Consider the following 13,173-nt stretch of genomic DNA (forward strand, 5'->3'; position numbering starts at 1 on the left):
AGCTGCCCTTCACCCAGATGTTGGCGCCTCCTACAGTTCTGGTTGTGTCCTTCCAGCTTTGACCCCAGGTTTCCTTTCAGGCACATCTAATGGCATCATTCCATTTTTAGCACGAGATGGGAAAAAAGTCATTTTGAGATTTCCGGGCCCCTTCAATGAGCACCCATCACTCTAAGAGCCAATCCCATTGCTCCATGCCCTGTTTGACCAGTGTCTGTGAGCAAATAGGACATTTGTGATCTCCAAGAAAGAGGAAAGTCTCAGGCTATCCCTCTAGATTGTTCCTTCACAGCTGGTTTAGTGGTAACAGCATGAGTGTGGGAAGGGCAGAGCGGAGGTCCCATTCGAATCCTGCTGTCTCTCAGGCTGAAACTCGAGGACAACTATCAATACTTGGCATCGTTGTAATGAGGGCTCAGACAAGGTGTATAAAACATCTGGACCTTTGAAGAGTTCTCTAAATACAGATGTTGTTGTTATTATCCCAACTTTCTTCCTCAGGAACTCTTCTGACCAACCAGGAGATAGCAGACAAGTCTGAGGAAATCAGCGGTGGCTACAGACAAAGTTAGCCCGGATAGACTCTTCTAGAAGGTGCCAAAATCAGGGGACCTCACCATCCCAAGGTGCCCAAAGACATCCTTTGGAAGAACATTCTGCCAGAGCAGACAGCTGTCCCAACAGCACAGAGAAAAGAGAAAGCAATCGTGCCATATCAACTCTCAGCCCACATTTACAAGAACAGAGGTGGAAATCCCCTAGGCAGTTGGACAGACGCCCACCCAAAAAAAAAAAAAAAAGGCATTTCTAGTCTTCTGATTAAAATGTGACCTCTTCTGGCAAACAAGTTTGAAACCATCAGCAGTGACAAGACATAATGTCCCCAAGAATACGGTCACATCTAGAGCCATGCCGGTCCATAAAGCAACAAGTTATGAAAATTCTGCTGGTGGCTATGGGGTCAGAGAGGGCATCCAGGTCCTGAGAAGGAGGTGAGTTCCTGGGACCACCAAATGTAACTTTTTCATCCAATAGCCCCAACTCTAACTAGACCTTGGCTGAGCTGTTTGAACCTCTCTCTCTCTGAGGTTCTCCTCACGTGCAGAGTGAATGGAGCTCAAATGTCCCACAATTCTACAACAGTCCCCTGCGTTTATAAACAGGGGATAAATTTGGGAGGAGCACCTAAAGAGAGAAATGAGATGACACCACCAGGTTCCCCCCCCCCCCCCAGGAAGTAACTTGGCAGTTCCTATGGGTCTTTCCTGCTGGAAAGGCGGGAGACTGCCCACTCCTTGAGGAAGGAGCCGTGTGGGGGACAAGGGGAGGGGCCAGAGCACAAGGGAAAGGGTAGTGTCTGTGGATCTGCCTATTGAAGGACACATTCCTGCTCACTAGCATGTAGCTCACCCCCTTTAGTACAAGAGTTCCTGTTCCAGGAGCATCCTGAAGTGAAAAGCACTGTTTGTGTTTGTATGGGAATTCTTCCAAACAGTGATCAACACCTTCTCGTAGGGATTTTTAGTGGATTTATAGCCCCAAAATTGTTGAAGACAACTCTCTCGGTGATTTATGAGGAAAAGAAAAGAGAAAAGAAAGTAAGAGAGTTGGCGTTAAGAGGGAGAGGAAGTCACAGAATATAAAAGCTGGTGCAAACTTTAGAAATCATCTAATCCAGCCGCTCCTGGTTCAAAAATGGAAAAACTGAGGCCCAGAAAGGCACCCGGACCCCAGCAAAGCGGTCTTATTTTACTCACTCTGCAGAGGAAAACCGTGGTTAGATTGTAAGACCTCAGCACGTGGACAGCCCCGCCTGAATTTTCAATGAGATCACCTGCAAGATTCTAAGCAGCATTAAGATCCACAATGATCTATTAAACACTAACAAATTAATTCCACCAAATGCTGAGCCAGGAAAATTTTATAAGCCCAGTCACATGTTTATAACTTCCTCTTCCTTGATTTTTAGGTAATAATTCTTTTTATGGGCCAAGTCCTGTCTGGAGCTAATCTCTACCCTATAAATGAGTCCGGGGGTCAGGCTTCCCAGGTGGCAGGTGATAAGAGGTTGCCCTGGGCCCAACCAACCCGATTTCAGGATGTGCCCGACAGGTGGTGCAGGACTCGCCTCCTCCCACACCTCTCTGGGCCCCTGGGCATCCGCCCTGGCCACCACGAATCCCCAAAGCATCAAAGCCATTTCTCCCTCTGGCCCTAACCTTGCTAAAACAACTAAACCACCCCTAATTCTTCACAGGGAGGAACGTGCCATAATCCAAAAGGAAACTCTCAGACTGGCTCCTAACCAGTTTTTAAAAAGTGTGTTATATCCCTCCATATGTTAGGGGAATCGTTTAAAATCCTGGAACATGTGGTCTCTAGTTTCCATTCCTGAAGCACTTCACAGCTCTGGGTAATCCATTTCACCTTCTCACCGTAGAGTCTGCCCTTTGCCTTGGGGACATTTTATTTACATCAAAATGCTCCTGTTAGTTGTGACCCCATACAGACTTCTCGCCTGGGGAGACTGGGCTATGATGGAAGCAAAGGACCTCAAACCCCACTCAGATATCCTGTCATCCATCAGAATAAAAAATCCAGTCTGCCCCTTCACAAGCTAACCCACACAAGCAGTCCTGGTTATTGGACAGTTTCCCGGTTAAGACCCTCCAAGGATTATTCCAATGTAGCAGGATTTGAGTGGGACAACGGAGGTTTTACAATAACGGGCAAATATTTCCCTTCATTCTATGAACCATCCTAAAGTCGTCCATGCAAACCAGATTTTAAGAAACATTAGATTTTTTTTTTTTAAGCATCAAAGCCATTTAGGGGCAGCCGCACGCATAATGATCAAAGACTTGGACCTTGAGAAACAGAGGGATGGGAGAAAACAGGGCACTGGGGGGGAGCGGTAGCGCTGGCTCGGAAACGGGGCGGCAGCTGCACTGGTGCCGGCCCCGCTGTCTCGGCCCACCAGAACCTGGTGGCCGCCGGATCCCCTCCCGCCCGCCCCGGCCACCTACCTGCACCTGCAGCCGTGCGCGCCCGGCCCGCCGCCCGCCTTCGGTGCCGCCGCCCGCGTTCCCACGCTCGCCCGCCGCGCTCGGGAGCTGCGGCCGCCGCGGGCGCGTATTTAAGTCCGAGCGGGCCGACACGCCAAGCGCCGGTCGCGCCAGCCAATAATGGTCGCGGGAAGGCCTCCGGAGCCGCCCAGTGGGCGCGACCCGCCTGCTCGCCTTCTTCCGAGAAATCACTTTGCGAGAAGCACTCTGCGACTTCGGGTCCCGGCGGCGTCTTCCGGGGTTGGCGGCGCGGGGGTCCGGGAGGCGCGCGGCGGGCGTGCCCGCCGGAATTCCCGAGGGGCCGCGGGGGCGTCCGCCCGCGCAGGTTAATGTCAGGGCGAAAACGGGGTGTCGGGCGGCGGAGACCCAGACGCTGCCTGGCGGTCAGGGCTTAGGCGGGGGGTCCCCGGGGAAGGTCAGGGCTGTGGGGTGGTTGGTGGGCGTCAGGTGGCCAGGTGGGGTCGGAGGGGGAGGTGAAAGCCAGCCGGGATGGTGTGGGTCCACAGGTCAATCCTGCAGACCGTCGGTAGCCCCCGCAGAGTGATCCTCAGTACCTGCTGAGGCCGTTATCTCATCCAGCGTGGCCCAAGTCCCCAGAGCCGTAGGGGAGGCCACCCCCCCCCACCCCCCATCCGGATGAAGCCCCTAATAACACGTCCAGACAGTGACAAGCAGTCCACCTGAGATGCGGAAAGGACCGGCCACTTACAGACCAGTTGCCTGCACTTGACCGGGAGTGGCAGAATCAAAATAGAAAAATGCCCAACTTAAAAAAAAAAAAGTGTCAGAAACCACTATCCTCTGAAGACCAGAAATTGAAAACAGGAGTGTTTAAGCAGGTTAGTGCTAGAATGTCCACTTAGGGAGATTTTCATCATGAAGTGTTTCCCCCAGAGAATCAGTTGTGTTGAGGTAGGGTCCCCTGTGTGTCGGTGACTTCCGTTTCCAGCTCCCCGGGATGTTAGCTGGCATTGATCGCACACATGGAAGCGGAGTGGGGAACCACACTGATGAAAGAAATGAGAACGAAAGTCCTGGGAAGGAAAGGGAAAGCCATGTTTCCCCTTCTTCCGTTCTGGGGTGTCTTAGAATAGAGAAAAATTGTGAGTTTTAATTGACTTTTTGGGTTTGTTGGTTTATTTGTTCATCCTCACCAAGGATATTTTTTCTTTTTTTTTTTTCCAAGGATATTTTTCCCATTGATTTTTAGAGAGAGTGGAAGGGAGGGAAGGGGAGAGAGAGAGAAAAAAAAAAAAGGTCAATGTAAGGGAGACACATGGATTGATTACCTCCCCCACGAGCCCCAACCAGGGCTGGCGATTGAACCTGCAACCCAGGTATATGCCCTTGACCAGGAACCAAACCCTGGACCCTTTGGTGTGAGGGCTGGGGCTCCATCCACTGAGCAACACCAACAGGCTTAATTTACTTTTATTGCCTAGTTGGCCAATCATACACAAGCAGCAATGTGTCCTGGGCCATTTTATTCAATAGGCTTTTCAAGTACCTATGAAAATGTTGGAGACTGAAACAATTTTATTGGCCCCAAATAACAAAAAAGTACACTGCAAATTTGAACTTTATAAATGTTCAAAGAAAGGCCCCATAACATAACACGTCAACTTCATACTTGTCATTTATTTATTGGTAAACATTTCATTATAACCACGTGTAAGTTAGAAATCACTTAGTAAGAATTTCCTCATAGCATGATTTCTGGGAAGTCACAGCAATTATAAATTAACTAAGTTCCCTGTCACCAAATAAGTTCATATGAAAACTGGTGTTTTTTTTAAAGGTCAAATTTTTAAGAGTATTTAGATAATGTGGGAGTATTTTACTATATTTGTTAGGATGTGGGATGAGCTTCCAGAACCCAGAGTGCCTAGGATGTAAGAAGTTCTTAAAATAGCCTGCTGTGTATGTTTATACTCATATCTTGTCACGAATGTGCCCCTTAAGCCTACCCAGATTTACATCCCTACAGACGTCCCTGCACAGGGATGAGTGCTCAGGTTTCCACTCAACACTCCACTTAGGTGAAGATGGAGCAAAGCATACAGAAGCAGTCAGCCGTGGATGGCACACAACATATGTTATTGGCAGTAGGTGTCACTATATACATTACAGGAATCGTTCATAACCAACTGGCTTGCATTAGGGCTGATCCTGAAACCCCATGTTTTCACTGTGGTGAGTCCTCACCACCTAGAAACAATGTCTAACCTTCTCTGTTTAGTTCTCTTCTTACATAATGGGCATTTACTGAGCAACTACTATGAGCTAGAAATGGTGCCAAGGACAGGTAACCTTCCTCGCCTGTCATTCCTTCCTCTCCAGTTACCTGCCAGGATCTCCTAATTCTGCTAAATTCTGCCAAGTGTCATCTGACTTGTACAGCAGCCTACTCGCCTTCCTACCTCCATACCATGTCCCTGTTTATCCTCATCGTTGCTCCCTCGGTTTAAGCCTTTTCATCTCCGATGGTCTCCCTGTAGCTGCTTCATCAGGTTCAGATGCTCCTCCTGATGTCTAAAGCCACGCTCTCCCAACCTGGTCTTTTACCATCGCCCAAAGAAGCCCCGTTTCCGTGGGTAGCGTCCTGTCCCCACAGTGAGAACGGCAGGTTGTGGAGCCAAGCCTCACTTCAGATCCAGGCTCCCTGACGTCACAAGGTGTGTGACCTTCAGCAAATGACTTAACCTTCCCAAGCCTGTTTCCTCATCCGCATAATGGTGTGGATGATACTATTATGTGAAATTGTCAATATTCAGCTGTTTTGTTTTTTAATTCTCACCAGAGGATATTTTTATTGATTTTAGAAAGGGAGGGGGAGAGCGGGGGGAGAGAGGAGAGAGAGAGAGAGAGAGAGAGAGAGAGAGAGAGAGAGAGAGAAAACATCAATGTGAGAGAGAACAGCAATAGGTTGCCTTCTGTATGTGTTCTGACTGGGGCTAGAACCCGACACCTACAGAAAGGGCAGTTTCATATGGTTAACCCAGTGGCTGGCACACTCATTAGTCAACAGAGCCAAATATCAACAGTACAACGATTGAAATTTCTTTTGAGAGCCAAATTTTTTAAACTTAAACTTCTTTTTTTAATTATTTTTTTAATATATTTTATTGATTTTTTTTACAGAGAGGAAGGGAGAGGGATAGAGAGCTAGAAACATCGATGAGAGAGAAACATCGATCAGCTGCCTCCTGCACACCCCCTACTGGGGATGTGCCCGCAACCAAGGTACATGCCCTTGACCGGAATCGAACCTGGGACCTTTCAGTCCACAGACCGACGCTCTATCCACTGAGCCAAACCGGTTTCGGCTAAACTTAAACTTCTTCTAACGCCACTTCTTCAAAATAGACTCTCCTAGGCTGTGGTATTTTGTGGAAGAGCCACACTCAAGGGGCCAGAGAGCCGCAGTTTGCCGACCACGGGGTCAACCTAATCATTCCCACCTCTTAGGATTAGGGAGATGTATAGGGAGGTTGGAGACGAGGTAAAGGAATTGGCGAAGAGATTTCTGAGGAAGAGCTTTTCCATTTTCAAGTCCCCACCGCTCCCTTCGCACTTGTAAGCCGAGGCTTCATAAGAAGGTTCCAGAAAGCTCTGAAATGTGTGTGCTGAGGAGACACGTGCCGACACACTCCCAAGAAATCTGTGCTCCAGGAGGTGTGTTGTTGTTTATACTCCTCTGAGTTGGGGTTCTCTGAGAACACCCCAGGTTGGTAATCTGTAGGAGGACTGGTGGACTCAGCACGTAGCTGTGCTCCCTGCCATGATTTATTACCGTGAGAGGATGCAGAGCAAGATCAGCTCAGGGAGCAGCATGGGGTGCAGTCCAGGGGAACCAGGCTCCAGCCCCCAGCGTCCCCTCCCAGTGGCCACCCAGGGCGCTCTGAACGCCTCCAGCAACGTGTGAAATGTTGCCCTCCTGGGAGACTCAGTGCCCAGGGTTTTCAATGGGGGCGCGCCAGCCGCATGAGTACCCTCTGCCTTTCACAAATCCAATTCCCTGACCCTCCCCCCCCCCGCCCCCCGCCCAGGGGCAGGGCGGAAGCAGGTGGTCAGCATCACCCATGCTATTTGTACAAACAGTTTAGACACAGGGAGCCACTGATCAGTTCTGGAGTGGTGGGGACCCTCCTGAGATCCAAGTTCCCAGGTGCCAGCCAAGGGCCAACCTTGGAAGCAGGCCTTCCTGGGGACCGCAGGCTCAGACTTGCTGTGTTAACTCTTTCCTGCACCTGCTCCTCATTCTGCGAGGTTTTGACCTGCAACACCTGCTACTCTCGTTCCAAAGGTGCCTGTGGCTGCCTTTTCCTGCCTTTAGCTACCTGTGTTTACTGTCGTTGGGTAGGTTGGATTGTCTCGGCTTCACTGGGGCTGAGGGCTCATGCATAAAGCGAAGCGCTACATGCCAGCACTGAGAGGAGGGCGGGCGTGAAGATGGCAGGAGAGAAGCAGAGTCTTCAGTGGGGGGCCCTCCTCACTGCTTGGCACCTCCCTAGTGATCGCTCCACCTGGGAACCCCGGCTCTTCCCAGCCGCAGTGCTCATGCTGACTTAATCAGATGACCAAAAAGGTAGAATGAAATCTCTTTTTCCTCTTTTCAGCCTTAAAGTTCTCCATTCAATCTGCTCTCTGGTTGCCCAGGCTTTGCTATACCTGCTGGCTCCCTGCTCAGTCGGTCACGTGGATCCCGCTGTGCTGCTCTGGTTTTTCCTTCTTCTCCAGTTTGACCCCAGTGCCCTGAAAGTACTACTCAGGATGAAGGACATGTGTAAACTTTTGAAATTTTTCCTGATTGCATATTTCCACAAGAGACTTTCTGCTTAAAACCACATCAACACAATGACATTATTTTCTTCCTCCAAGAATGAGAATGCCAAATCAGAGAAAGGATAGTTAATTGTAAGAAATGGTACCAATGCTGAAACTGAATGGGCAAACCAGAAAAAAAAAACTAGACAGACAGGCCCAAGAAACAGGTAATAAAGATCTATCAGTCAGCAGGTCACTGAACTGGGTGGGTACGAAAGGCTTTGAAGATGCAGAGTGTGATGGGGTCAGGGCAGCAGGTGGGAGCTCAGAAATACCGAGCAGACAAAACAGGACATTTTCTAAGAATTAATCTTGCCATCCAGAAAACAATAAGGGGGCAGGTAGTCAACGATGCAAGAGAGCACCAGCAATAAAAGATAAATAAATTGGGCTTCATTAAAATTAAGAGCTGACGTTCATTAAAAGGCAGCAGTAAGAGTGCACAAGCAAGCCAAGACTGGGAAAAAAATATTCACAACACATATTTTCAAGAAAGGACAAATCCAGAACATAAAAAGAAATCAAGAAGAAAAAGGTCCAACCCTAAATTCTCAAGCAGAGAGTTTATTACACTGATCTTCTTTGTTGCCAGATAGCATGGCCATTTTAAGTTAGAAAATGCAATAAGTAGTCAATAAGATAATGACTACTATAGAAATGCACTCTGCTCAGTAATAGTTGACTTGTTGCAGTATTGAAATGCCCACTTGGTCATTCACAAAGATTCTCAGTGGTAATTGGTGGCTGTTGCTATGATAGTACGTTGCCCATACTTCTATCTCTTGTGCTATCTGGAGCCTGGAAGGATCCCGAGGCTTAGTAAAAGAAACATGATTTACTTGCATAAAACTGATCAGTTTTGAGGGATTGTTAAATGTCGTTGAAGTGTTTTTGTGGGTGCAGAACAAATGGTAAATTTGAAATGGCCCCTCTTATAAGACTATGGAAATTAAATCTGCTTTAGTTATGAAGTCATGTTCACGGCCTGATTTATGGACCATCAATATGTGTCTATCATTAAACATTGTGATACTTGAAGAAAAAGGAAAACAAAAAGATTGAGCAGCCACTGCACTAACCAAATAGCCAACAAGGGTATGAAAAGGTGATCAAAATCATTAGTCAGGAAAATGCAAATGAAAACCCACAATAGCTCCTGAAACCAATATATTCTATGCCAACTATACTTCAATAAGAGAGAGAAAGAGAGAGAAAGAGAGAATAAGATATCACTGCACACTCACCAGAATGGCTGAAGTTAAAACGATTGACAATATGCCCTAGCCCAGTGGTCGGCAAACTCATTAGTCAACAGACCCAAATATCGCCGAAACCGGTTTGGCTCAGTGGATAGAGCGTCGGCCTGGGGACTCAAGGGTCCCAGGTTCGATTCCGGTCAAGGGCACGTACCTTGGTTGCGGGCACATCCCCAGTAGGGGGTGTGCAAGAGGCAGCTGATCGATGTTTCTCTCTCATCGATGTTTCTAACTCTCTATCCCTCTCTCTTCCTCTCTGTAAAAAATCAATAAAATATATTAAAAAAAAAAAACAGAGCCAAATATCAACAGTACAACGATTGAAATTTCTTTTGAGAGCCAGATTTTTTAAACTTAAACTTCTTCTAATGCCACTTCTTCAAAATAGACTCGCCCAGGCCGTGGTATTTTGAGGAAGAGCCACACTCAAGGGGCCAAAGAGCTGCATGTGGCTCGCGAGCCGCTGTTTGCCAACCACTGCCCTAGCCAATTTGGCTCAGTGGATAGAGCATCGGCCTATGGACTGAAGGGTCCCTGGTTCAATTCCAGTCCAGGGCACATACCTTGGGTGCAGGCTTGATCCCTGGCCCTGGTCAGGGTGCATGCGGAGGCAACCAATTGATGTGTCTTTCTCACGTCGATGTTTCTCTCTGTGTGTCTCTCCCTCTCCTTTCCACTATCTCTAAAAATCAATGGAAAAATATCCTCAGGTGAGGAATAACAAAACAAAAAAGACTGACCATATTATATATTGGAAAAGATGTGAAATAATTAGAACTTTCATTCACTGCTGGTCGGAGTGCAAATTGGTACAGTTGCTTTGGAAAACATAGGATAAACCTATGCCTATCCTAACCCTAGAACTTGCACTCCTAAATACATCTCCAAAGACGTGAGTGCATGGAGTCCCCTAAAACACACATTCAAGAAACTCAATTGCCGCGTTATTCCTAATAACCCCAAATGTTGTCCTGGAAACAGCCCAAATATCAATCACCTGGAGGCCAGGTAAACCAACTGTGCTCCATCCATGCAATAAAATGCTACCTAACAATAGAAAGTACATCATGGCTGCCCTCCTCCACAAGGATGAAGCTCACAGACATCATGCTGAGTGAAAGGAGCTGACACAAAAGAACACCTGGGAGTCTGACTTCATTTACACAAAGTTCAAGAACAGGTAAACTGGGTGACAGAGGTCGGAATAGAGATCATTTCCAGGAATGGGGAGGGGAAGGGGGGATTGACTGGGATGAACCACCAGGGAGCGTCCCGGGGCTGGAAAGTTCTACATCTTGATCTGGAGGTATATACACGGTGTGCATATATAAAAAGTCATCCTGCTGCTGTTCGCTTAAGGTTTGTACAACAAAAATGAAACCAATGGCAGCTGGCAACTGACAACTTGAGGGCAACTGACAAAGATGTTGGCTCCAGCAAAGACTCCTAATACTCCTTCCCCAGGTCAGGAACTGAGACCCAATTACACGCATGGGCAGCCCTGGGCCCACAGGTGCAGGAAGGTGTATGATTCACCTGGGAAAAACAATTTGTACTTGAAAGCCGGCAGTTTATCTTAGCCGATAAGGAAAAGATTAATTCATTAGTTTACTCAACACAGAACAAATGGCTACAGCTTATCAGGCAGTTAAACACACAGGGTGTGTGTGTGTGTGTGTGTGTGTGTGTGTGTGTGTGTGTGTGTGTGTCCATATTTTCACGTTAAGAGGCTATCTTTTAATATAAAGGAGATTTTTTTTCAAGGTGGTGAATTAGGGCTGACTCAAGAGCCTTGGAAAGGAAAATATTCAGAAACTGGGTAAAACCTATCTATTCTAAAGATGTGAACTTTGACCCTATTTGCATAGGTGTAGTTTCTCTTTTACTGAATTAATTGCTCTAGGTGTTCAAGGTGGATTGAGATGGTAACGTACTAGTTGCTAATATTGCCCCAATCTATTTCTTTACTCTAGAAAGGTAAATGAAAAACCTGAGGTAAGTCTATGTCTGTGCATATACTAAACATCATTACTTTAAAACACATTGTTAAAAAAAACACACACACACACATGGTTCATTCATTTAGTGTTTATTTATAAAATCCCTGTAATGCGCTATATATATCTAATTTATTACCATCCTCCAAGGAGGATACAAGTATATAAAACTTTAATGAAAAGAAAAAAATTGCCTTAAGCATTTGTTAATTTTTATTTGTTTTTTTAAAAATGTACATTTTATTCATAGTTATTACTAGGGAAAGAACTCCTTAGAGTACAAGGATTCTAAGCATAGATCAAAAACTCTATAACATTTGGGGCTATTGCTAGGACATATTGGTTTACCAAAAATATAAACTCTGATATGTAGCATAGATGAGTGATTTTAAATTTTAAGATGCATAACTGGAAGCCCTTATTCACAAATTTGAATCGGCAAAATTCAGAAACCTGTGTGCTTGACACCAAGGCGAAATACTCCCAAATGGGTCTCTTACCAAGAGCCATATCCATCTCCCATGCCCTTCGCAGACATGCAACAAATTGATCTGTAACAAATGTATGGCTGAGGCACAGGGGGAAAAAAAACTAGTGCAATAATAATTATTTCCCTCTAAATAAAATAACACATTTTGAGGATTCTAAGAGACTTTTAAAATGGCATGCTAGAATGCCACCTTTACCCTGGTCCTAAGAAACAAGACCGGGGACTCTGTAACGGTCTTTATTTGTAAGGACTCTTCACGTCAGACTCCTGTGGCATATGGCAGTTGCGCACCAATGGGCAGAATTTGCTCCCGTGTTGACTTCAACCCACTTCCTAATGAGCGGTGCTTCAATAACCTTTGTAAAGTGGGATGAGGTGCCGGGGGAAGTGGGGAGCTGCCTCTCCCCGGAAGCTTGATCACCTGTGAAAGATTTTTGCAGAAAGTACTCCTGCGGCACCTGGGAGAGTTCACTACTTAATCATTAAGGTCCAAGTTCCTTCCAACTTTAAGATCCTGTGAGTCCAGTTCCACTTTTCTGTCATCTACATGTGTCTTGGGCAAATATTCCCTGGACTGAGGCGGTTACATTCACACTGGGTCCTGATTTCTTTTGCTGTAACCACATGGTTGGCTGTGATGTGCCACATAACTACCTATAGTGGAGGAATACAAAGAAGGATAGCAGGCAGAGTTGGGCCAAGACATAAAGCAAGATCCTTTCATTCCCAGCAGTGCTTTATGGACCCAACACAGAGAATGAAGGGGAAGAACTAATTCGCCATGTGGTCCTGAGTGAGACTAGAAATAACAATTTCCATCTGCAATTAGCTTTCTCTTTTACAAAACACTTGCTCTCACATCTTCTCATTTGTTTCTCAAAACAACCCTGTAAAGGAGGGACAGGTATGACCGTCCCCGTTTCACAGATGGGAAAACTAAGGGTCAGGAAAACTAAAGGCTCTTGACTTAAGTCCAAGGCTCTTTCTACTCCTCCACGTCGCTTTACTCGGGGGATGGAGGTGCAACCCAGAGCAGGATATAACTCACACCTCTATTTCCTCTTCTGGAAAAGTAAAGGGTTGAATTAGTTAGGCACTGACATTTCTTCCAGATCTAAATAAATGCCTAATTTCTCCAGGCAGAGTTGTTCAACAAACCAAAAAGTGAGCCAACTTGGTGGGGGAGGGGCTGAAGAGAGGACAAATAGCTGAACTTCCTTTAGGAGTTAGTCATTTCGTTCCTGGCAGCCTACTTGTTCTGGCTCTTCATTTTACCTCATCACCCATTCATGCAAATAAATGCATCATCACTTGTGAGTCAAGCTAGAGGTATGTGCAAACAACACCTGCTTCAGGCTGTGCTCCTGGAATGTGAATAAAAGCTCTATTTGTGTGAGAGTCACCTAAGTCCAACCAAGCCTGGGAGTTGCATACGTTCTCTTTCCTCACTCAGCTCCAGCTCTTTGAGATACTCTTGGGGCCCTGAAAAGTTTGGGATCAAGTCTTTGTAGAATAATTTTCCGGGACTCTTTTCCAGA

Source organism: Eptesicus fuscus, chromosome 21 (assembly GCF_027574615.1).
Source record: "Eptesicus fuscus isolate TK198812 chromosome 21, DD_ASM_mEF_20220401, whole genome shotgun sequence".
NCBI classification, from domain to species: domain Eukaryota; kingdom Metazoa; phylum Chordata; class Mammalia; order Chiroptera; family Vespertilionidae; genus Eptesicus; species Eptesicus fuscus.